General features: G+C 38.3%; 1 protein-coding gene across 2 annotated transcripts in view; it reads left to right on the top strand.

The window, feature by feature from the left end:
• The first annotated feature begins 396 nt into the window (after nucleotides 1-396).
• LOC121856768 overlaps nucleotides 397-27,231 on the top strand; it is a 50,023-nt gene continuing 23,188 nt past the window's right edge. For both annotated transcript variants that reach the window (XR_006087049.1, XM_042352459.1), the window contains exon 1: nucleotides 397-910. The gene's annotated coding sequence lies outside the window, so the exon portion shown is untranslated. The remainder of the gene's footprint in view (nucleotides 911-27,231) is intronic.

Below are 27,231 nucleotides of genomic sequence, written 5' to 3'. Positions count from 1 at the left end.
GTCTTAGCAACAATCAAAATCCAGCAGCTTTAAGATCATTTACGCAGTCGTCCCTACCTTGGAAAGTTATCAAAATAATCCTTCAGCGAGTGGTGTATAAACCTCCCAATGAGCTCTTCCCACTCCGGTAACTCCTTAACACAAGTCCTTCATCTGAAGACCGTGTGTGCTATAGCTAGGTCGTATTCCTCTCTTAGCCAGGCTCCCAGGGGCTTATTTCCCTAGCCGTGGCTTTTCCTAGGCGGTGTCCCTTCCCTAGCATCCTTCTATAGTCTTTCTTTCTTTCTTCCTTCCGTGCCTCCTCTCGGGAGGCGACACCTCCAGGCCGCCCGCCAGTGGAGGTTGGGGCAGGCGGGCGGACGCGACGGGGGAGCTGGTAGTGTGCCGGCAGCAGCGGTGAGGCACGGAGCCCTTCGCCCACCGTCCGCGTCAACACCGCGCGCTTAGGGACAGTCTCGTGTTGAGTCGTTCCACCAGATAGGCTTAGCAGCGGCTCGTCCCGTCATGATTGTTGATGATTGTTAACTAATTGTGTGTTAAAAGAACGGGTTAATAGAGGTTATAAACTTAGAATTTATCAAGTTATTATATTCGCTGAAGTGTGTATCTTCCAAGAGGATTTAATACACGTTAGTGTTAGTGTCAAAGGAACTTTTTGCGTGAGGTGCAAATTCAGAAACACAGCATAAATAATCAGTCGCAAATCAGGCTTTGTTTGTCATTGATAAAAGAAGGATTGTCATGAATATTATAAGAACAAAAATGACTTAAGAAAACGGTGAGAAAATCGTTTCATCCGTTTAATTCTGGTAATCTGCAGCGACTCAGAGTCTTGCTTATTAAGGCGTCAAGAGGAACATGAGAGGCGGCTCAAGGGTACTTTTACCTCAGCCAGAGAACTCTTGTTAAGGTAAGAGCTCACCTTGTAGTCTCTCTCTCTCTCTGTGTTCCACCCCCTCCTTTCCTCAACCCCCCTCTTTTTACTTACTCTCTTGCTCTCTCCATTCAGTGAAGTAGAAAAAAAAAGATATTTCAGTTTGCTCTCGTCAATTAATTAGTCTGTGTAAATAAAGAGTTTTGCCAGCCTGGTAAGGAGGGAATCATGGTATTAGACCAGTCGACGTGGGATAATGCAGGCTGTATTTTAGCCCAAGTGGCCCGCCTCGCCGCCTTTACCTCCCCAATAAAGAAAAGTTAAATATGCTTTTTATAGACACTAAACTCCGCCTGAAAATGTTGTAGTTGTACGTGTGACATTAATTTGTAATGAGAGTTTTTATTCTCATGTTTGACTCTAAAGTTATATATATATATATATATATATATATATATATATATATATATATATATATATAACGCATAAAACTTTTAGGTCTTTTAAACGTGATGGAAATTCAAAATGTTGTGAAAATAATATATACAGTTTAGTTTTTATATTCGCTATGTAATCATGTACATTATATTTCAAAATTACTGTAATATTAACTTTTCTCTCGTGTTTCAGGGTAATAGTGAGGTATTAATGAGGTTCTTTTTTAACAGAATGAGGGCAGTAATCATAAGTCAGTCATAATACCTCGTGTGATACAGTTACCGAGAAATAATAATCTGAAAAGTCTTTAGTTTCAATCATAATGTTAACTGAAAAGGAAATAATATCTATTGATTCTCAACAAAAGTGATATATAGAACGAGGTCATGAATTTTCTTTTCTTTTTTATATATTTTTTTAATTTATGGATTTTATTGCAAGTTTCTGGAAATATTGTTTAAACTTTATGGTGTGATTAAAGATTAAAACATTAATGATATAATTTCTTGCTTAACTGATGCACTAAAGTTGGAAACGTAGATTTCGTCATTGTGTTACCTGGCTTCTACGGGTTATTGAAACACCTGCTGTATATAACAGTAATGTAAAACTCAATAAAACTTTTTAGCGTAGATGGTAATGATGATAATACAACCATCTTTTATTACAACTATCAACAACATAAAATATACGAAAATAAAATACAAAGTAATCATATCGTACTGTTTTCTCGTAGCGATATAAAGCAAATATTACGTATCTTTGCTTGAATTTTCACATGTAATCAGAAATCCCAAACTTTTATACGTTCATCATATTTCCCGAGTGATAATGACTTTATTAGAAATATTTAACAAAAAAGGAAAAAACTAGAGTTTATTGACAAATCAATCGATTATAGAGAGATTATTTTATTTCTGTAGAGTGAGGTAGTGACTTGTGAGGCAGCTAGGTAGTGACTTGTGAGGCAGCTAGGTAGTGACTTGTGAGGCAGCTAGGTAGTGACTTGTGAGGCAGCTAGGTAGTGACTTGTGAGGCAGCTAGGTAGTGTCGCTCTCCAGGTATACTCCGCTCAAGAGGTTGACACTGGTTAACGAAATTGTTTTGAAATGGAAGTTTCTTTATGAATGTAAAACTTTATTGAATATTACAGTACAGTAAAACCTCTATTTAACGGACATCAATCTAATTGGTAGAGTCCGTTATATAAAGGTTTCTAATGAATTTCGATGCGGACTTACACTACCCTTCCATTTAGTCCGTTATAGTGAGGTATCACTGTAATTGTACTCAAGTATAGAAAATATAATGCATAGAACCAGACGAACTATTGTACTTTATAAAAAAAATCTATCATACGTGAACCAAAGAACCATACAGAAGGTTCACCATCTTAACCAGTGAACCAGTCTGGGGGATTGGAGAACCACTCACCCGGCCCACGAACTGCAGCTTAACTAAAACTTAAAAGTCACTTAACCGAGTCTAATATTACTCTAAATTAAGTTACCCCAGATGCTAAAACGTCCAGGCCAAAAGAAAATGAAATAAAAAATAAAAATAAAATAATCTTGAAAATCCACGCTGAATTTCTTCCTAATAAAATAAAAACATAACTTGGAATATTTTGCGGATTATATCTTTTGTTTTCTTTTTTTTAATTAAGAATAAGAAAAAAATCCCCGCCATGATATTCTGAGCGTAAAGTTTCCCTATGATGTTGATTATTTTTTTCCCTGCCTTGGCTATTTCTTGGGTAAATATATTCCGTGATGATTTTTTTTCATCTTGGTAATTTCGTGGTTAGATTTATTTTGAGACAGAATAATCTATTTCGTCTTTTGTGTGTGTGTGTGTGTGTGTGTGTATGTGTGTGTATGTGTGTGTGTGTGTATGTGTGTGTGTGTGTGTGTGTGTGTGTGTGTGTGTGTGTGTGTGTGTATTTGTATGTATGCATGTCAATTAAAGAGAGTAAAAGACAAAACATATTACCATCTTTTACAATCCTGTTATTCGTGTTGAGAATAAATTGAAACACTTAAAATAGCTCTCTGTATCCGGACTGTAATCATGGTTAAGTAGTTTTGAGACAAATTACTCCTCCTTGGTATTTAATATGTTATTTTTCTTCTCTTGTGGTGACCAAATAACGTAAAACCGTCAATTTGTGATATTTGTTGACTAATTAATGAAAATATCTTAGTCTTTGGTGCTTACTATTAATTTAAATCAATGTTATAATAGACAGTTAACTACTAAAATCCGTTCGCCTCTCCCCTGAACCACGGATATATTTAACAGGTATATTCATTCCTCAGGTATAAACAGAATGACACCTCACAGTGATTGATTCATTAAACCCACCCACCCACCCACCCACAGTCTGTCAGTATACGTAAATAGAACCAGCTCTATAAGAATCATTTACCAATATATATTATTTTCATTGGCATAAGTAATCTTTCCCCATCGCAATTACCAATAGGCTTTGAGTTAGGTCAGATATAGTCAACAAACTATCTATACACGTTTATATTCAAGAGCAAGACTATATGTTCAGTAAAGTAATCTCTCTCACTGTAATAACACAGTCTGTTGTCATTAGAGTTTTTCAGTGAGCTATTTATATATACAATACTTACACCAGTTACGAGGCTATATCGTGGTAGGTAGAGGGAGTAAGCAATAAAGTAAAGTAAAAACCTCTATTTAACGGACTACATGGAGACGAGAATCCGTTATATCGAGAGTTAATTACACGCGAAACCTCTACTTAGCGGACTGTATGGAGAGGAGAGTCCGTTATATCGAGGGTATATTGGATCTGAACCCTTCATCTAATGAACAATAATAAAGATAAAAGTCCGTTATATCGAGGATCCGTTAGGTGTGAAACTGTCATTCGCCAAGTGGCGAATTAGAACCACTTAGTTCAATCCATGAACCACTTAACTCATGACCCACAGAGTTCATGAACACTTTAACTCATAAACCACTTATCTCAACTCATGAACCACTTAACTCATAACCCACATAGTTCATGAACACTTTAACTCATAAACCACTTATCTCAACTCATGAACCACTTAACTCATGTACCACTTAATTGAACCAGAGAAGGACTTAAATGAACCGAGGTAGTGTATGGTGATGCTCTATATTCCATTTTAATGGTACGATGAACTAAATCGGATGAACCAAATCGCATGAACCCTGTGAGGTCTCTCTCTCTCTCTCTCTCTCTCTCTATAAAAGACCGAGTTTCTTTAGTTTTAACTCTTTGGTGTTGAGTATATCTCTCAGTTACTTGACTCCCAGCTCGAATATTTTTCATCACATTTCCTAAAAAAAGTCGACAAAAAGCTGTGAAAGCGAACTCTAACAGTAGACACAAATTTGATAAATATATTTGTGGAATTCTCTGTACATTAATTCGTTCGAGTTTTTAAATGTAATTAATAAGAAAACCGCATATGATGTGATATATATTATTATTATTTTCTGCATTTTTTTCTCCAAATTTCAGTGAATTGGTTCGGAAGATTTTATTCGCTATCTCTAAACTTCGTTATATCTATAATTATCGGTTTGTTTGTGTTAAGTTTATTGCGAACTTGATGATATTAATTTTAGCCTCAGCGCGTGGGGTGTATTCAGATTTATAGTGAACGGGATATGTAAATATATCTACATATTACGCTCATAAACTATGCATAATAACGCGTACATATATATTAGATGAAGTGTAAACATATATTCATAATAATAAATACAGTAATGTTAAGGTAACATTAGGCTTAGAAAAAAAATTGAGAAATTTCGATTATCAGGTGAGTACTAATTGTACTTCACCTGTCAGCTTAATTATGTACAGTATAAAACTAACCTAACCTAACTTAAAGAAATATCTATCCACCGTCGGCTATATATCCTTATGTCATCCACCAATCCACTTATACGAACGGATTACGGCCTGGATGGATGAGTGTTGCATCCGTTCAAGCGGTGATCAATTTATCCTGCCCAACCAAAATCTAATAACGACAGGAAGATGACAATGTTATTCGAGTTTAGATGAATATTAATGTTTTCCGAGTCGTGTGTAGCATGTAAACGAGGGTGTCAGGAATGCTTCAATCTTCACTTCCCGGCAACAGTTAGAGAAAGACAGAGCAAGTGGTGTGATGGGTTCACCTCAAAGACGAAATTATGATATTTAGCCAAGGGAGGAAATACTTTCTCAATATATTGATTTGTATGTTATATTTATCTATTAGGCTCTTGCTAGTCTCTCTCTCTCTCTCTCTCTCTCTCTCTCTCTCTCTCTCTCTCTCTCTCTCAACGAATTTAAAACAGTTATCAATCAATAAACATGAAAGTAAATTATCAAAAAGGAGAGATCAATGAATAAATTTGTATGTAATGGAAGAGCAATTACGTAACACGTTTATAAGCTCTCTGCTCATTTATATAAAGCTTCAGGGTTATATTTGTCAAAGAAGTTATGCCTTAAGTCCTCAATATCATTTATATCTGAGGACAAGACGTATTAAGTATCATTGTCAAGTCTTTCGTTTACAATATCTAGAAGGTTAGGATGTCCTTCCTCCTTGGTCATCAACACGTCCCTTTGCAAGGCTGAGTTGGTAACGACACCTGATGCAAGAACACAATAGACTGCCAGGGAAGGAGCGAATGGGTTCCCTCAGCTGCATATGACGGCCTTATCGTGATGGACAGCTTGTTCATATCTCTGTGTATAGCTTCTTGGTGTTATAACCGCCTTAAACTTCTTCCCAGATAGTCCCTCCTAGTCAGTCAGTCAAGTCCCTCCCAGTTAGTCAGTCCCTCCCAGTCAGTCAACCCCTCTCAGTCAGTCAAGTACCTCTCAGTCAGTCAAGTCCCTCCCAGTCAGTCAAATTCCTCCCAGTCAGTCAATCCCTTCCAGTCAGTCAATCCCTCCCAGTCAGTTAAGTCCCTCCCAGTCAGTCAAGTCCCTCCCAGTCAGTCAATTCCTCCCAGTCAGTCAATTCCTCCCAGTCAGTCAATTCCTCCCAGTCAGTCAAATCCCTCCCAGTCAGTCAATCCCTCTCAGTCAGTCAATCCCTTCCAGTCAGTCAATTCCTCCCAGTCAGTCCCTCCCAGTCAGCCATGTCAACACCCAGTCATTAAACGACTCTTGTTTAACAATGGCTGCCTGGCTGTGAGCAGCTGTGAGCCGATGTTGAACAGCTTAGGTTAGGTTAGGTTAGGTAACTGGCACAGAGAGATGAAGAAAGAGACAAATAGACAAATATAAAAGAGACAGACAGACAGACACAGAAAAAACACGCAAAACAAGACTAACACAAACATAAAGACAAACAAAAGGAGAGAATAAAAGACATCAGCCGAAAGAGTGTATTGACAGCAAATCGACTCGGTAAAAAAAAATTAACCCACTCTCCCACAAAGTCAGTTTCCACTCTGTAATGAGACACTTAGCAGTTACTAAGTCAGCTTCATGGGGTAATAGCTGGCCTCAACCATTACTATGCCTCTCTTTCCCCATAATCCAACCCCCATCCACTTCTTTAGCCTCAGTTTCCCCTGATCCCCACCAAGAAAAAGTGACCCATGACCTAAACAGTCCCCCATGCCCTTAAATAGTGCCCCATGACCTTAAACAGTACCCCATGACCTTAAATAGTGCCCCATGACCTTCAACAGTGCCTCATGACCTTCAACAGTGCCCCATGACCTTTAACAGTGCCCCATGAGTGCCCCATGACCTTAAACAGCCCCTATGACCTTAAACAGTGCCCCATGACCTTAAATAGTGCCCCATGACCTTTCCCATGACCCCAGCCCCATGACCTTCAACAGTACCCTATGACCTTAAACAGTACCCCATGACCTAAAAACAGTACCCTATGACCTTAAACACATGACCTTAAACAGTGCCCATGACCTTAAACAGTTCCCTATGACCTTAAACAGTGCCCCATGACCTTAGTGCCCATGACCTTAAACAGTACCCCATGACCTTCAACAGTACCCTATGACCTTAAACAGTACCCCATGACCTAAACAGTACCCTATGACCTTAAACAGTGCCTCATGACCTTAAACAGTGCCCCATGACCTTAAACAGTTCCCATGACCTTAAACAGTGCCCCATGACCTTAAACAGTGCCCCATGACCTTAAACACATGACCTTAAACAGTGACCCCTATGACCTTAAACACATGACCTTAAACAGCCCCATGACCTTAAACAGTGCCCATGACTAAACAGTGCCCCATGACCTTAAACAGTGCCCATGACCTTAAACAGTGCCCCATGACCTTAAACAGTGCCTCATGACCTTCAACAGTACCCTATGACCTTAAACAGTGCCCCATGACCTTAAACAGTACCCTATGACCTTAAACAGTGCCCCATGACCTTAAACAGTTCCCCATGACACAATACCCTATGATTATACCTAGACACAGCAGGCGATGTGTTTAGTGTGTCATACTTCAAGAGGAGAAGAAGTATTATGTGCTGTACCAGTGGGAGAGTCGGTGACGGGGAGGAACTGGCCCATCTACAGTATGTCGTACCGCGGCCAAAATTAACTACAGATTAAAAAAAAAAAACATACAGATTTCAGCTATGTTAAAAATCAAGGTCGTGGGGCAAATTTAGATGCCTCCTCCCCCACCCTCCCTCTCCTCTTACCAATTAAGACGTTAGCGAGTATTCTGGGATCTGTTTACGTAGACATACCTAATTTTGCCTCTATATCTTACGAGCCGTGGGTGTGCAAAGCTGTACAAACAATAGTTCCTGAACTAACAAACAGTTTCATGAGTTACGAGAGAAGTTTCAAATCCCATACTTTGTTGTCATGAAGAAAATCTTTGTTTGAGTTCACTTGAGACTCAAATCAATCATGAATGGAAATCGGTGTCTTCTGACGTGTACAATAGTGTTTGGCAGTAAGTTAACGTTATTGTTTTTCATTGGTAATTTATTTCTTGTTAGTTTTGTATTTTCTAATGTGGATAAAAGTGTTCCTTATTGACTTAACTGTGCTGTTTTTCGTTGTTAACTTACTATTTTTGTTATTGCTGTGTTTAGTGTTTTTGTTTTCCTTGTTATCTGGTTGAATGAGTGGGTATTTGTTGGTCGTTTCTCCCAAAGTATTAAACCATCACTGGAGTGGATTACAGACACACACACAATTCCGAATTATCGCTTTGATGTGTATTTTAATCTTGTATCCTAATGGACTACTCAATTTTTACATTAACAGAATTATTCTAATATTTTTCGAGAAATTGGGATAAATTTTCATACTTAATTTGAATGGCTATAGAAAGTAGATATTTTCTGGGAATTATAAAGCTGGAGAAACATATATACAGTACACGAAACAAATATATAAATGAATACATACATTGAAAAAATTATCAGCATAAATTTAGTGGAATAACCTGAAATAAAGACCTTAGCCCAACCAAGATACATGCCTAAATATGATTTTCTAAGACTATATTCTTAATAACATTCACTCCTCCCAGAATACTGCCAGTCCCTGAAGAAGACAGTCCTTAGAACAACAAGAACCAGAATATTGACTGTAATATAGTAGTATAGTATTATCGACGACAATAACAAGCAGACTATAGTATTATAGACGGCAGTAACAAGCAGACTATAGTCTTTTTGACGACAGTAACAAGCAGACACTACTATGATTAACAGGATCAAGCTGGCTCTACAATATAGAATTAAACAGAGGTACAGAACATTTATATAAACTGGTGTTGACTCTAACATTAAGTGAATGTTAACAGGAAACAGGCGAATTATATTAGTGTAGAAAATAGGATTATTCCGGGTGAAGAACTTTGTCATTACACTCATCTACAATACAGGATTATACTGCTGGAGAATATACGTAGATACTGAGTTAGCAATATTAAAGTATGCTGGGTGTATAACGTAGGGTAACAGCAGTAGAATAATTGTCTAGGAAGTATGCTGGGTGTATTATACTTAACACCAATACTGTGCAGGGAATACCATGATATTATACTAAGTAGAGAAATTACGACAATACGAAGTGAAGAAAATAGCATTACACGAAACGAAGAAAACTAAACTATATCGAGTGAACATATTGTAATATTACTGAAGACAATATAATATAACTCTTGAGAAAAAAAATAAAGTAAGAGCAGATTGTACAATTATACTGAGTGGGAACAAATATATTTTTAAAGAAAGTACTTGATTGTATTGCGTCCACGGCTTGAGTTAACACTGAAAGTAAATAGAAATAATCACATTAGAGAAAACTATTGTGTACGGTACAAAAAAAAACTAGAAAGTTGTAGTGTTTTAGTGAGTGTGAGGGAGAACTGAGGCGCTGGTAATAACATCGGTAAGAATTGTAGATTTAAAATGACTTTAATAAACGCTGGGCTATTTTTCTCTCTCTATCTCTATTATCAACTCTATCTCGGGCTGTCTCTGCAGTAGTACCCATAACCAAAATATAAAAATAACTTCAAAGACTCGCCAGGTGAAGAACACAAGACTGGAACAAACTGTCACAGTACAGACGGTAAACATGTGAAAGATATCTGACGTAAAGTTTTCCCGAGACACGAGAAGCAAAAACTAAGGTGGAGAAATATAATGTGTCAGGTACAAAAAAAGTTGACAATAAGAATGAAAGGAAATATGATTAATATTTTAGAGAGAGAGAGGGAGGAGAGAGAGAGAGAGAGAGAGAGAGAGAGAGAGATACTAGTAAGATGAATGTGTGAATTACGTGATTATGATGGAAAGGAAATTAAAAGAACAACAACATAGAAATTATTGATAATATGTTATTGAAATCTATACGGAAACGTGGTTAGGTGTGTGTCTCTTGAACGGCTATCAGAGTAACACACAGTAGAGGAGAGAGGGAAGGAAACATATGACTCTTCAACAAATAATATTTCTGTTCAACAAAGTGGTTCGTCAGATAGAAGGTCCTGAGATTCAATTTGTCAGACAGTACTTAAGATAAACTCACAAGTTGATTGAATTTACCGATTTTTAAGTTTTTTTTTTCATTACTTTAGATGAACATTTATTGGTAACCGCTTTGAGCTTTTGACTTATAATTTCTTCCCATTGGTTAGGTTAAAATAGAAATAACAACTACTAGAAAATAGATCTAAAGTTAGGTTAGGTTAAAATAGAAATAAACAGAAATAACAACTAGAAAATAGATCTTATATTAGACAGAAGAAACTATAAAGAAGCCTCAATAATTCCTCCCTTGTATAACAACTATAAGGAGAACACTATAGGACAAAACCTATTCGTTCCCTCACATCGTCTGCTCCTCTGTTCCTTATTAAACCCAGAATCTTAAAACTAAATAATCATTAAGAAAATTTTTCAGTCTTCATGTTTCCAAACTTCAAAAATAAAAGGAAAAATAACATTGTTTAACTCTTTGAGTAGACAAGAAGAGTCAAGTTTGTTTACAAGTTGTCTGTAAGATTTGTTTGCTGTGAGTAAACCGTGAGGAGTTATTTTTTTCTCAGTAAAATACATAAATGTTTTATTCAAGTGGTTTGTTTGTCAAGGCTGCTGGATGAAGTTAGCTTTTGTTTTGAGCACAATATACATTTCAGAGTAACTGCTGGGAATATTACCTTTGTTAAACAATAATAAACATAGTTAAAGTCTGTGTGTTTGTGGGATTTAGCTGTTCTGTTTTTTTTTATAATAATGAAAACAACCTGAGTGTCTTTGTAAGGAATATATTATGTAGTGTCTTTATGATGAGGGTAACTTAATAATTTTTGCAATTAGGACAATCTGAAGTTACTGTAAATTTAGTGAGGACAATCTATATACTGATTGTATTTTACCTGTAATGAAGAACAATTTGTGTGTGTGTAACGTTAGCCTGAAATTCTTTTCTAACAATTTCTAACAATGTAATCTGAGCTCTGTTAGTGATATAGAGAGTTTTATTTACAGTGACGAAAACCAGAATATTGTGTAGTCCTGAGAACGACAAAATTCACGGTGTAGAACAGAGAGAGAGAGAGAGAGAGAGTGTGTGTATCTGACATCCACGTGTGGTGGTGTATCGTGTTGGTGGGTGTGCGGGGAGGTACCGTGTCCATGGAATTATACGTTACATCTTTGTGAAATTAATACTGGAGTACATTTTGATGGCAGGGATTATATACTAAGACGCAAAAAAAAAAAATTATATATATATATATATATATACTCCTACATTTACGACAGCAATTATGGATTATTTCAGCTTAAGTACAGGAAAGAAGTTATGCTATGTTAGCTGAGGAAGGCTTGGGTTTATAAGGCTGGGTTAGGTTTATAAGGCTGGGTTAGGTTTATAAGGCTGGGTTGGGTTTGTAAGGTTGGGTTAGGTTTATAAGGCTGGGTTAAGTTTATAAGACTGGATTGGGTTTTTGAGTCCGACACACACACAATCATCGTCAAACAGACCCTTTCCTCGACTATTGACCATTTAGAGGCCATACATAGTTATTTTAATTATCTGCTATCATGCCCCGATGAAATACACAAATCCTTATAAATTGTATAAATATTTAGCTAATTCCCTCAAATTTGGAATAATATTTGTGTTCTATAAATGCCAAAATGTTCATTCGTAGAGGATACTGTATATAATTTGATCTGTTAGAATAAATTTTTTATGATATTCCGTTCCTGGTTGTATACTATCTGATAAATATCATCTAAAGGTTATGGTATTACTATTATTACCCAGCACCGATCACACACAAGCACTCCACACAAAAAACTGCACCGTTAAGTTACTATCTGCCTCCTCCTATACCTCCACTGCGTCCCTCCGGAAATATACTCACACAACATGGCATATTGCAAACCAAACGTTCAGTAAGAAATTTTTGCCTCTCGTATTTTCAGGCAACATCTAACATGCCTGGGAGGAGATCGGGCGAGAGGCGTAGTAGTAGTTTGCTGGTACAGATGATCGACAAACTCAGACGATATCGCTAGATGCACCAAACTGTCTGTCCCCCTGTGTCTCTCGGGTGTTTGTTGGGGGCATCGATATTGGTGTCCGCTTGTAACGTGTGTGTGTGTGTGTGTGTGTGTTTCTGTCTGTATGGTCGTCTGTAAGGTTTTCATATATCTTTTATTTTTTTTTGTTCCTGTTCGTCTATTGGTCTGCTTCTATATCAATTTGTTATGTCTGGTCTGTCTATCTGACTGTCTGTGTGTTTTCTGTTGGTATCTGTCTGTTTTACTCTGGCATATTTGCTGTGCCTGGTTATTGATGTGTTCTGTGTTCCTGTCTGAATGATGGTCACAGGCTATTTATCTGTTTGTAATATTTTTTTTTTTGCTTAAATGTCTTTCTGTCTGTCCATCCATCTGTCTGTCTGTCTGTCTGTCTGTCTGTCTGTCTCTCTGCTGTGCATTACAAAACACCTTGATCTGTAATTATGATTCAAAATTCAGTGACCTTACCTTCTCTCGAGTTACCTAAGAAAATGGTTCAGATTGACTCAGACTGGCTTATGGTTTTGACATTTGTACAGTCAGGTTGGTTTAACAAGGAAGTTTTACGAGTAGATTTTGCACCAGTGATGGGGTGTAGGGGGAGGGGTGTGACCAGACCCTTCATACATACCAAACTGTGATATTTATTTCATATTGATGGTAATGTTGTGAGTGATGTTGCGTTTATGATGTGATAAAGTTACGTTTGCATAATATTGCCATTTCGGGTGTCATGCGAGACGAACCAAGATGTGGGACAGCGGTTCGGTGGTTCACTTTACGGTTCGAAACCCATTGAATTATAATCTGTTGATTTTATTTTATTGACTCACTCAAAAGTAATATGTCTTATATAAAAACGTATTCAAATTAATTGTATTTCTTATTTATTTAATTTATCGATAATACTAATTCTTTTTTATGCTTTTCAGTAATTAATAATAATAATATCAACGGAGATAATACGAAAATAGAAAATAATACAATACTGAAATTATAATAACGTATTTTGTGTCCTTAACCATAAAATAACTCCAAGTTAAAACACAGAAACAATAACACAAAATAAACCGCATATTATATAAATTAAAAAATAAACAAAATAATGCCCCAAAAATGCAAAAAAATAAATAAATAAATAAATAAAACTTCAGAAATATGGACACACAAAAAAAATTATATACATTCAGCAGTGAGTTCAGCATTTTATTCTGAATGAAATATTTACAAATTCTGAGCAAAATATCGGATAAAAAAATATAATATAATTTGTAGACACGTTTTCATCGGAACTATCCAAAGGAATATTCTTTTAACAACTCAAGAGTGGTCGACTGGTGGTTACAGTGTGTTGTTATAGAGGCTGGGGTTATTATTGTTGGTATTAATATGGTGGTGATATTGTTGTTACTGATGGTGGTGGTGTTATTACTGGTGTTGTTGTTGCTGTTGTAATTGTTGTTGTCATTGTATTTGTTGTAGTTGTAGTGTTGCAGTAGAGATATTCCTGGGTATAAATATTTCGTTGTTGCTTATAGGTCATTCCTACCCCTTCCATTATCACTAGCAAGTCTACGGACTTGGCGCACCCACATTCAACTACAACAAATTATTATTGTTGTCACTACATTGTTATTTTCTACCTTTTTTCAAGAATACATTTCCCAACGTCTATAATTTTTTTCCCTTATGAGACAATTAATCCCATTTATTGACTTGATCATCCAGCCGTTGTATTAATCTTGAGAGGAATTGTGATGAACTGAATTAACCACTAATTAATGTAATCCTATAAACAGACATTAGTAGGAGGAAGAGTAGGAAGGTGAGGGCAGGTAAAGGTAAAGGGAGAGATGGAAGGGATAACCTGCTGACATCCGAGACACTGAGAGAGAGAGAGAGAGAGAGAGAGAGAGAGAGAGAGAGAGAGGGGGGGGTAGAAAAAGAATAAACTTAAGATTATAATCACTTGGGAAGAGATGGGAATTAAGACAGAGAGAGGAACGGATTAAGAGAGAGGAAGAAAAGGGAAAGGAGGAAAAGGAAGAAGAAGATGAGGAGGAGGAGGAGAAGAAGAGGTTTAACGTGGAAAAGGGAATAGGATGTAAGGTAAAAAGATATACCTAAAGAAAATCTCAGAATAAAAGCAGAAAATCAAGGTGGAGAGGAGGTGGAGGAGGAGGAGGAAGAGGAGGAGGAGGAGTAGGAGTAGGAAGAGAAGCAGGAGGATAGAGAGTAAAGTTATTCTGAGAGATGATGGTTGAAAACTGAGAAACAAGACAGAACAAAAGAAAACACAAGACTGAAACCAAGGACTGAGAAAGATTCAGCTAAAATGAGACATAAAAGACTGACACTAACCAAACCTAAACTGAGACACGTAAATGAGAGAAAAGACTGAGACACAAAAGCATGAGAAACTTGACAAATACACGTTTGAAAAAGACTTAGAAAGAATACTAACAGAGGAGATTCAGAAACACACCAGACTGAGGAATAATACTGAGAAACGCACAAGAACGCGACAAATACCGAAAAACGCACCTAAAACTCACGCAAAACTTGAGAAACACTAATATTATCAAGACGATCTTCAGACGACACGTAATAATCTTATAGGCGGCAAAAGTTCATTAGTGAGCTGTAAAGGTGTGCAGGGTGGTGGCGGTACTGGTTAATATCACGCTGGGGGGGGTGAGAGAGAGAGAGAGAGAGAGAGAGAGAGAGAGAGAGAGAGAGAGAGAGAGAGAGAGAGAGAGAGAGAGAGGTTGGGATAGCCAAACAGTAGAGAAAAGGCAGAGGCAGAAAGATGTGTGTGTGTGTGTCTGTGTGTATTTACATTGCTCCCTGTCCATTAGTTCCTCAGGTGCCCCAACGATACGAGTAAAAAAAAAAAAAAAAACCAGGAAAAATATGCCAAAAACAGTTGTCATTCTTGCGTCCGCATTTCAGTTTCGTAGTTCGAAAAATTCCCTAAAAAAGCAAATAAAGAAAACTAACAAACCTAACCTAATCAATGAGTAGGCTACCCTCTTTCGGAACTCATATCTACGGGGTACGCGCTTCGAGTGGCACATAGAGAAGAAAAGGTGGAAGTGAGGGGGGGGGGGGGGATGTGAAATAAAAGTTTAAAGAAGTTTAAACCAGAAAACGAGGAGCAGAATATAATGTAGATCCTCCCCTCCCAATTCACCTCACAGGAAAGGGTTCATTTAAAAACATTCTAACGTTTGGGGCGCAGTGTAAAGGCGATCTGTATCCTGTTGGAGTATTATAACTATTTGTAACTAGTAGGAAGTTTCGTGGAAATATAGAATAAAAACTCTTATGATGTTTAGGTAAGTTTATATGTTGTACAAATATGACTCATAGATGCGGGTACAAGAACTAGTCTAAACCAGGTGTTTACTGTACAAGAATCTCTCTCATAACTTAATCTGGATTTTCTACACCTGTTTTCATACTGTAGACAATTTCTCTGTCCATTTAAACATACACCAATATATAAGGTCATTTTATATTTAACAATAATAGAAAATATTTTATAATAGTGGATTTGTAAGGCAGTAATAATGTTATACAAAATAATTATTTTTTCCATGTATCATTTATGACTAGAAAGGATATCGTAAAATTGTGCGTGTGTGTGTGGTTTTGTGTGTGTGTGTGGTTGTGTGTGTGTGTGTGTGTGTGTGTGTGTGTGTGTGTGGTTGTGTGTGTGTGGTTGTGGCTGGGTGTGTGTGTGTGTGGAGACTGGCCAATCAGCATGTAGATTGGAGTGGTGTTCAAGGGTATACGAAGCCCGCAGAAAATAAAGGGACAGTTTTGTAGCTAATGGTTACTAGTCTCGATCCTTTAATGTTTTTCGGATGATCCTGCCCTGTAAAAAAATAAATAAATAAATACTCTACTCTCATGACCCGATAAAAATAATAATAAAAAAGTTAAGACTTGCTTATGATACTCGACATATTACGTGCAGATATTAAAGAGACTTACTGAAGCTGTTCAATATACTAGTGGTAAAAAAAAAGGTAAAGGCTTGGAGTTATTGCGGTAAAGACTGAAGTTGTCTCTATAATAAAATACATTCTGAAATATAAATAATTGTAGCCAGCTGATATATTAGATAGTATTAAGGGGAGGGTGGCCGGGGGAAGAAAAAGACTGGGATGGATGAATGAAGTAAATGCTTAGAGAATTCATACAAGCTGAAAACATTAAAGGATTGGAGGGCTGTGGTCGCCAACCTTCAGACATGAGGAACACACACACTGAATGATTTAGTGAAAAAATAATTCACCTCTGAGTACCAACTGACTATGAACGTCAATGTATGTTTAACATTTCGGAAGACGACACAAGGTAGGGGAGGTGAGACGACTGTGGTGCCCGAGACGATAGAAACGAACATTATAGCCAAACCAAAGAAGGCGAGAGGTGCACTAAAAGCAGAGGCGGTGGTGGAGGGGAGTTTGGTGGTGGCTGACATGATGAGTTGGTAACGAGAACAGGGGGGGCAAGTTATGGAGACACTGTTTGCTCACACGCTCTGATATGACAACCAATCATGGCCGGCGACATCCACTGACGGCATGGAACGTTTTGTGTGTGTGTGTGTGTGTGTGTGTGTGTGTGTGTGTGTGTGTGAATATAAGAAAGTAAGAAAGATATGATAATGCAAGTACAAAGTAAACAGACGAGTGAAATAACTTATATAACCTATGTAACACATCAGGAAAGTTTATTATCCCACGTCTCCTTAAAGGACAATACTGTACCTAAATACTTAACATTCTACTAAAAAGTGATATACTTAATATACTTCTCTTAACTTCATTAGGAAACAGCACTCAAGACTCACTTAGAACTTGTGTTAATACGAGCATTTTAAGGATAAGTGACATAGTTGTAGGATACATTATACCACTGAACAGATCTAGTGGGGGATAATCTTCATGTGATCCAACTTATCCTCCTGAGGTTGTGCTCCAGCTCAACCTTCTCAGGATACGTGAGCTCATAAATATACCAAACACGTTAGTATAACATGGGGGTTGGCGAGACCTAACTTGACCTTCTGAGGGGCGTAAGTCTCGTATCATCACTGGTTCTCTTATGATGGAGGAGGTTTAGGTGATGAGACATAATTGATCAAGAGAGACCTGACCGAGTCTACACAATCGTTCGTCTCACTCCTGACCAAAAGACAGTGGGAAAAAATGACAAGTTAAAGCGTCACAAAGGCCATTAAGAGTGATTTTAGTGAAGGGTGTGATCTAGGTCGTCAGATTCAGCTTTTAATAAACTGAGAATCAGAGACGAGCTGGTGATTAAATGGCAATTTGGTTCTTCTACAGCAGTCCCTCTCCACCGTCATGAAAGTCGCGTTATCAATTAAGTTGATAGTCAAACTTTGCATATTATCTCGTAACTGCTGGAGAGTGTTCGGACTGTCTGCAACTAACTTATTACCTGCATAATTGCCTGGCGCCGGTCGTTACACCAGTTAAGTCAATAGACGGGTAAAGCTGTAATTATGATCCTCGTTATCAACATCAATGTGTTAAAACTTAAAAGGACACTTTACCAACAACACGTCAATGTTTACTCGATCCTGGAGACAAATGACAATGATTTATGTCTCTTTAATTATTTGTTATCTTCTGTTAAACTTCGGTTACGCTTCATATAGTAACTTTTTACATTCGGCTATAGAAATATTTGGTATAAGTCCATATTGATAAAAATTGAACGTGTTGATTTAGTTTTTATTACATATTGTATAAAAACGATCAGGAAACCATTTACATTTTATATCTTATACTGAAACATATTTTAATATACCATTTAAAGTAGTGAACAATGTAAAGGAAGGACACAGTAATAATTTTGGCCGTGATTCCTATTTCATAACGAGTAAACGAGTAAGAATGATGGTCTCAGTAAACACAGGTGCGAGTGGCGCAATAATTTCACGACCGCCGGTAGCAACCTCACTAATTCTCCACCACTGGTTCACACACCCAGACACACACACACACCCCCAGACACACACAATTTAGGAACAGTTGCAATGGTTGAATTTGCGTTTTAAAATACAAAACGAAGTTTTATTATTGAGTAAAGACAAAAGGTGATGTAGTATAAACCAAATTAATCCGAAATAACATAAATACCTGTAGTTGTGTCTCATTATGATCATTAACCAAGTATTCTGGTAGTGTCACCTGTCATCCGCACCGTGTGGTAGAAAAATCCATACAGTATGTATGCATGTTGCTGTAAACTAATTATCTGCTTTGTACAACAGTCATCCTTGATTACTAGAGATAATTAAGCATTGCAAATGACTTGATCTCTATCAGTTAATGCATCTGTGAAATATCAACAGTTCAGAAACACAGAACAGAATAATTATGGAATTAAAACACCCGAAGCTTCTCTAATCTCTGTCTAAACAAAATTTTCTAATAACTTACATAACATTCATACATAAACACTATTCTTCATTACAGAAACTCATTAAGTATATGATTCAATCCTTTATGATACGTCAATGACTTTGGTCAATTTCCATCATAGTTTAGTATATTTTTTACAGTTTATAGTATTTCAGGCGGTGTGGTCAGGTACAGTGTCTTAGCGTTGATGAGTTGGTCGCTACTGGGTATTTAAGCTGAGTTTCCAGAGAGAGTTTAGTTAACTTGTGTATTAACTTGAGTAAATTGAGGAGACCAGAGGGAGACAGTGAGCGGTTAGTTAACTCCGAGAGACACCGAAGGCTTTGTTAACTCAGGCTGAAAAGACCAAAGGGATGGAGGGAGACATTAAAGACAAAATTATATTAAGTTAGGTAAGGTAAGACCAGAGGGAGACATTAAAAAAATATACATTAAGTTGGTATGGGTTGGGTTGGGTTAGGTGGAGAGACAAGAAACAAGTACATTTAGTGAAGTGTATAAGAGACTAATAATTATTCACTTAACTGAGGTAGGGAAGGCACAAGAGAGCCTTAGGGCTGGTTAACACACAAGAGGTCGAGATGTATACAGTAGTTAAATCCGTTTAAAGAACTTAATCGTCTAATTGTAACCTCAGGCATGTTGTTAAATTCGCCAGTACTTCAGCTGCTCAGGAGGGAACGTACGTGTGTGTGTGTGTGTGCGCGCGCTAATAAACCTTAACTCTTTTATCACCCAGGAATGCTCTTTAACAAGGTTGTATCATTGCCCAGCTCAGCCTACATTACAGCAGCTCCCAGAAGGAAAGAAGTACATAAAGTCCTACTATTATTTTTTCTTACATTTCCTCTTAATTAATGTTCTTTGTCATCCCTCCCATTATCACAGACTCACGTAAGATCCCATTTGAAGCAACATGTCCCAAGACTCTCTGTCACATTAAAATTTTCCCCTAATTAAAGTTATACGAACACATACCTAATCTAATCTAACATAATCTAACTTAATCTAATCTAACTTAACCTAACCTAACCTAAACTAACCTAATCAGAGTTAAAAAACACATACCTAACGTAACGTAACGTAACTTAACCTCTTCTGTAACTGTATCGAAACTAAATGCCTTAATTAGATATAAAACCTTATTTAATATATTTATGAGACTCAGAGTATAAGTCTGTTTCAGAAGTTATTTAAACATATGACGCAGGAGTTGCCACATAGTAAATATTCCAACTTGACACGTACTGTACACACACACACACACACCCTCAAGGGGAAAGATCGAGCCGTTACGCTTCACTCCGACTGAGTTATCGTGGGGGAGGCAAGAATATTGTTTTTGTTTTTCTTGGTAATATTGGATCACCTGAAGAATCTTCACCCAAGCTAATTTCACCTAAAGATTAACCATCCTAACGGTATTTGGAAAGGGAATGAGATTAGATTAGGTTAGTTTAGATTCGACTAGACTTGATTAGGATTAAGTTAGGTCAGATTAGGTCAGGATAGGTTAGTTTGAGCTACGTTAGCATTAGGATGGTTAATCTTCAGGTGAAATAAGTTAGGGGTGAAGATGCTTCAGGTGATTCGACAATTACCAGTATTCCTCATAAGAAGATTATTAATAATTATCCTAAAGCAATTATTCCTTCCTCTCCCTAAGATATTATCAGTTATTCTCAGAAGGAACTTATAAGAAGAGAGAGAAGGTTATCAACGATATACACTAGAGGATTGTGAGACTATGAAGGGCGGGGTGAGCCTCGGGTTGAACAAGTAATCAAGCAGATGAATTTTGTAGGTGTTTAAAACCTTGTAATCAAGATAATTGTCCAGGGATCATTGAAGGATTAATGAGAGTGGAAGTACAACCGTCCGTGTGTGTGTGTGTGTGTATGTGTGTGTTATACAAGAGGTGTAATCACTCGGCTCCAACAAGAGACAATTAAAGAAAGATAATAATGGAGTAATTAAGATAAATCAAGTGTTGCACGGCCCTCATTACCAGTCTTATTTACACACAACCTGTTCTACATAAGTGGATAATTTTAATCACTTTAGTAACCTGATTATCGTGAATACAGTTTATTTACAAGTGACTATAACATTGTGTGTGTTCCAGAGTTCCCTAACCTTACTTGTATCATTTAGATTATTATCAGTACTTAATATAACTAAAACCATGAGCAGGATAGCCAACATAACTTTACCACGAATAAAAGTTACCAAGGAGTTATCAACCCCAGGATAGTGGTAAATATTAGATACTGGTAAAGGCGATAAAATTCATTTATTTATGCCACAAAGAGCTTTACTTAATATCGTGTGTGAGTATTATTACAGGAAGCCAATTATTTTACTGCAATCTTGTTTTAATACAGTTCAGTGTCAGTTTGTATGTTATTTCTAAGGTGTTATTGATAATTGCTATTGGACACATTGTCAGCAGGTAGGGTAACACTACTGATTATAGTATTATTGTGCACTCCAACTGAAACACTAACTGAAACTCTCTTAACGGACATTGCAACAGTTCAATAGCTACACAGTCACGTATATCAATGGTCATCCTCTAGAGCTCCCTTTACCAACAGACGTACTCAGCCGTTCATGACCAGAGTACACAGCGTTTTCCTAGGCATACCCCCCCACCCCCGGTCTCCTCCCACCACCTATAACTAGCAATTATGGGACTGCCGGTGTAAAAATCGCTTTTGTGTAGAGATTGTTGGCAGTAAATCGTTGTCGTGTTTATCTACATTCATACTTCACACCCACCTTCTGTCAGTAACACCTGTGGGGATACACGCGCCCAAAATTATATTCTCTCTCTCTCTCTCTCTCTCTCTCTCTCTCTCTCTCTCTCTCTCCGTCTTTACATCTGTTTGTCTCTCCCTCACTCTCGCTTTTTTTAAGATTTTCATTTTCATATCTACTTCTTATCATTACAAAATGTATATGAAAATTATATACATTTGACATCAATAACAATATAGCTTTTATAATGGTCACTGTATGATGAGTTCAAAGTATAAAAATTATGTATAGTAGATGAGTTACCAAGGTCTTCATTATATTAGTGTATAGGGCGAGTTGTTCATTATGATGTATCAGTTCACAGAGGGAGGTGGAATATGGTAAACATCACATACAGGTTTACCTTGGACAGTCGTGGTCGTGTATACTGTAATTCCGAGTCATGGCTCGCCTCTGAGGACCGCACCGCCTTCTTTGCGAATCCATTGATCGAGAGACTGAATATTTTATGCCAGTTTGTCACGTTAATGGACTTGTTGTGACAGCTCTCTCTCTCTCTCTCTCTCTCTCTGGTGTTCTCCTTTATCCTTTTCTTAATCTTTCTCACGTTTTCTTTGTCTTTTTCTCAATCTCTCACGTCTTCTCGTCTGTCTCTCTCAATCTCGCTCTCTCTCGCGTCTTATCATCTGTCTTTTCTCAATTTTTCTTACGTCTTCTCCTCTGTCATTTTCAACATCTCTCCGTCTCTAATTCTCTACATTATACAGCTACACTACGCACTGAATCAGTACAGTGTTCTCCTTCCTACAGCAAAATTAAGGATACTCCTCTACAAAACCAAGACCACTCAGAATTTGTAACTCCGTTATATACAGTAAGTCTGAATATTCATGTCAGTTGCATGTTCCTAAATGAGTTTGTTTGGTTGAGACACCCAGCTGACCTTCACTGAGAATAGTTTAAGATTCATCAGAAAATAATTTAGGATGGATTGCTAATTTGCTCACATATTGGAATAATTATATGAACTGTTAATACTTTGTTGTTGAATCACTTTGCATTCTAGATTAATACGTAAATTTTCCACTTGAATTATTATTTCAATATTTAACGTATTACAAATATCCAAACATTCTGGGTGTGTGAAAGTGTACACAGAAGCCATCGCAATCCAGTTTCCTATGCTGCCCCTTCTCCTCCCCCCCTCCACCCCCTCAAAAAAAAATCCCTTTTAACTTTTATTTCATGGCAAGGATGAGCAACACGGCTGCCAGGTCTGATCCTCCTTTAAGCCCTCACACGCAGTAATAGTTCGACCAACTCTCAATACGGCCGAAAGTTTTCACATAAAACAAAACGAACAGAATTTTCTCCACGGAAGCTTCTTTTTTGTGTAAAACTAACACAATAGTGACACCAAAATACCGGTCTGGAGGCTTTTAAACTTATTTCTGTGTTTTTTAAAATGTCAAAGTTGGTGAGCGTCTCTGTTGCCCCTGACGGAACTTGTCTTTGTGTCCCGTGACCGTATTGATAATGCCGCGTCTCGTCCCCGCTGCCAACCTTGACTTTATCTCACTGCTTCTTTCTTTCTCCCGTTTCCTCTCTCTCTCTCTCATTGTATCCCTTTCTGTCTCTGTCTCGCTCTCTCTGTATTCCTCTCTCTTTCTCACACACATACACACGTAATGTATATACACTCATACACATGGCCACACTAACTGACACACAAGCACATATACAAACATTGGCCACACACACACTTTGTCACCCCCTCGTAACTAACAACTTCGTCACCGTCGTGTCGAAATGTGGAGACCATTTATTGTGGTGAGGAATACTGAGGTGTTCAGCACTGCCTTCCACCTCGCGAGTGAGAGAGACAGAGGCAGAGAGTTAGTGATGGCTCTCACAGCACACAATGGTAATACTATTCAGCAACTTAAACACTAAAAAATCATATTGTATTATATTAAAATTGTTGTAAAGAATCATATGATAAACAGGTAAGGTCTGTATGCCACCCACTAAACAGTATTTATAATTTCTGAAAAATGCCGTATGTTTCCGTGTTTTAAATTCCCCAAAACGTAAATTATTCCTCGAAAGTTCAGCGAATTTAGGACAAAATACGTTCAAGGATAACAGGACAGATGCTACTTATTTCTCAGTGAACAGAAGAACCCAGGTGAGGTAAAGAAAGAGGTAAAACAATAAAAGATAACGGAACAAAAGTTAAAGCAAAAAACACATTTCATCATAAGAGACATAAGATAAGAAATATATAAACAAGTTGTCTACGAGAGAGAGAGAGAGAGAGAGAGAGAGAGAGAGAGAGAGAGAGAGAGAGAGAGGGGGAATATCGAGCAGCTAAGAGATTTACTGCATCATAACTTGGTCAACTACTTCTTTGTCAGGTCGTCACTCACCACACCTCCTCTCTCCGAGTCTGTGTTAACGGCCAAGTGTCATCAGTCGTCTAGTGTCTTGGTCGATGTTTCAGAGTATATTTTAATAAGGATTTAGTCCCATGAATGAATATATACGAAACAATACATACATACATAAACACACGTTAACATACAAACACATTATGATTAGCCATGCGATGACATATGTACAGTCATTCAAAAAAACTATCAAGACAAAATTGAGTTGGAAAAAAAAAGAAAAGAAAACAACGGGCGAAGGATTTTGACAACCCTACCGAGACAACAGGAGTCGCAGTGTTCATTCTGAAATTTATCGACCACCCCAAATAGATAGTTTTTTATTCCATAGAAATTCCCTCAGAGTAATAGTTAACACATCTCTCAACCAAGACGCGTATGGTGGGGTTCAAAGGTGTTGATATTTGTGTCAGTTGTTTTACACTACACGGTTGAGTCTCGCCAGGAATTGTTGGATGGAAATCAATAGACAGATAGTGTTCTGGAGGTACAGTATTGGTTAGTCAGTGCACGTGTGGGGGAGTTGGCGGGTTACTTGTTGTGGGGAGTTGGCGGGTTACTTGTTGTGGGGGAGTTGGCGGGTTACTTGTTGTGGGGGAGTTGGCGGGTTACTTGTTGTGGGGGAGTTGGCGGGTTACTTGTTGTGGGGAGTTGGCGGGTTACTTGTTGTGGGGAGTTGGTGGGTTACTTGTTGTAGGGGTTGGCGGGTTACTTGTTGTGGGGAGTTGGTTACTTGTTGTAGGGGTTGGCGGGTTACTTGTTGGGAGTTGGCGGGTTTGTTGGGGAGTTGGCGGGTTACTTGTTGTGGGATTTGGCGGGTTACTTGTTGTGGGGTTGGCGGGTTACTTGTTGTGGGGAGTTGGCGGGTTACTTGTTGTGGGGAGTTGGCGGGTCTACCGTAGCACCTGATCATTTACCCAAAGCTTCTTGTGTCACCATTATTTCATTAACTTTATATCTTCCTTCTTTACCATCATGTTTCGATTTTCTGTCTTTTTATTGTCTCAGGCGGAAGAGACGGAGGAAAGTGTAAGGTATTCTCCTAAATTTTCGAAAGTGGCAAAATAAAGTTGATATAACTATTCGCATGGACGAGAATATAATTTGTTCTTAGTGCTGTAAATTTATTCAATACATATTAACTGTGTCTGTGTGTGTAATATCTGCAACACGAGCAATAAAGTGATATGAAAACTGGTTGTGTAGAAATATTTTAGTTTTTTACTTTTTTCATAAACTGTCACCAACTTCATACAGCGAACCATCCACTCAAACTCTCCCGCTTCAGAAGGTTGATAACATTAATATGTATGACATAAATGTAAGGTACCTATTATTTAAGAATTAGATTTTTCTTCCAAGTCCAAATATTGGTTAGTGTGGCCTCCGGGTGTCAAGAAATAAGTAAAATATGTTGTAGATAAGGACAAGTGAACGTAAAATATGACAGTCACGATACAATGATACACCCTTTCCTAACCTAACCTAACCTAACCTAACCTAACCTCACTCTTCTTCATCACCTTGCTTCATGTAACCACTCGCCGCCCCTCACCTTCCTCCCACCCCTCTCCCCTGAACTCGTGTCCACCCCCTCACCCGTGTGTGTGTCTGTCCCTCCTCAGCATCCATCTTAACCTCACCCCTCACATCATGAGCCTCTTTCACCTCCTCCCGACACTTTCTACCATCACACTTAATTTCTCTTCAACACTCTCCCTTCTTACTTTACTCACCCTCACCTCACTATCTCACACTCTCTCTCACTCCATCACCGCCCTTCTCCACATAATACATTTCCCTCTCACCACATTTTCTCCCCCAAAACAGCTTATATCTTGTCCTTTATCCCGCTCAACTTTCCCTAACTTTAAAACCTCTTTTCCCCCACAAATACTTTCTTTCCTTAACATTCCCCACACTCCTTCCCTATTATATAATTCCCCAACGTCTATCATTCCCCAATTTTATGTATGATCCATCAATAACTCTCCCCTACTCCATCAACCTTATCTCCTCCACAACCCCTCTTACTCCTCCCTACCTCCTTAATACGTTGTGTCCACACCTACATCCCTGCCTCATCTCACCTCTCTCCCTTTTACCTGCACTTGAGGTATAAGAGTCAAGGGTGGTCCCAGAATCTCGCCTTTAAGCGCCACAGGACAATCAGGGTGGTCGCTGGATTAACATTTCCTGCCCGGTAAATTATCAAAGTTTTAATAAAGTTTCATTAAGTCCGTCAGATAATTAGCAAGTTGGCGGAGGACAAAGTTAAACCCGCGAGGAAAGTTTGGCGATTTGTCGATTACTTCCGCCATGTTGGTTGATCTTGTTGCTTGTAGTATTGTTATAGTCAGGTATGTAGCAGCTTGTGGTGCAACTTTCAACAGGTGTGTATAGTAGCTTGCGGTACATCTCTCGACAGGTGTGTAGAGTAGCTTGTGGTACAGCTCACAACAAGGGTGTAGAGCAGCTTGCGGTACAGCTCTCAAGTGTGTAGAGCAGCTTGCGGTACAGCTCTCAACAAGTGTGTAGAGTAGCTTGCGGTACAGCTCTCGACAGGTGTGTAGAGCAGCTTGCGGTACAGCTCTCGACAGGTGTGTAGAGTAGTTTGCGGTACAGCTCTCGACAGGTGTGTGTGTAGTAGCGGTACAGCTACAGGTGTAGAGTAGGTTGTGTGTAGAGTATTACAGCTCGACAGGTGTGTAGAGTTGCGCAGCCTCAACAAGTGTGTAGAGTAGCTTGCACAGCTCTCAACAAGTGTGTAGAGAGTTTGCGGTACAGCTCTCGACAGGTGTAGAGTTGAGGTACAGCTCTCAACAAGTGTGTAGAGTAGCTTGCACAGTCGACAGGTGTGTAGAGTAGCTTCGGTACAGCTCTCGACAGGTGTGTAGAGTAGCTTGTGTACAGCTCTCAACAAGTGTGTAGAGTAGCTTGCGTACATCTCTCGACAGGTGTGTAGAGTAGCTTGCGGTGTGCTCGACAGGTGTGAGAGTAGTTTGGGTACAGCCTCGACAGGTGTGTAGAGTAGCTTGCGGTACAGCCTCGACAGGTGTGTAGAGTAGCTTGCAGTCTCGACAGGTGTGTAGCTGCTTGTACAGCTCGACTAGCTTGTGGTGCAACTTTCAACAGGTGTGTATAGTAGCTTGCGGTACATCTCTCGACAGGTGTGTAGAG

The sequence above is a fragment of the Homarus americanus genome, unplaced genomic scaffold (assembly GCF_018991925.1).
Source record: "Homarus americanus isolate GMGI-L3 unplaced genomic scaffold, GMGI_Hamer_2.0 scaffold46833, whole genome shotgun sequence".
In the NCBI taxonomy this organism is placed as follows: domain Eukaryota; kingdom Metazoa; phylum Arthropoda; class Malacostraca; order Decapoda; family Nephropidae; genus Homarus; species Homarus americanus.
This window is presented reverse-complemented; position numbering and strand designations above follow the sequence as displayed.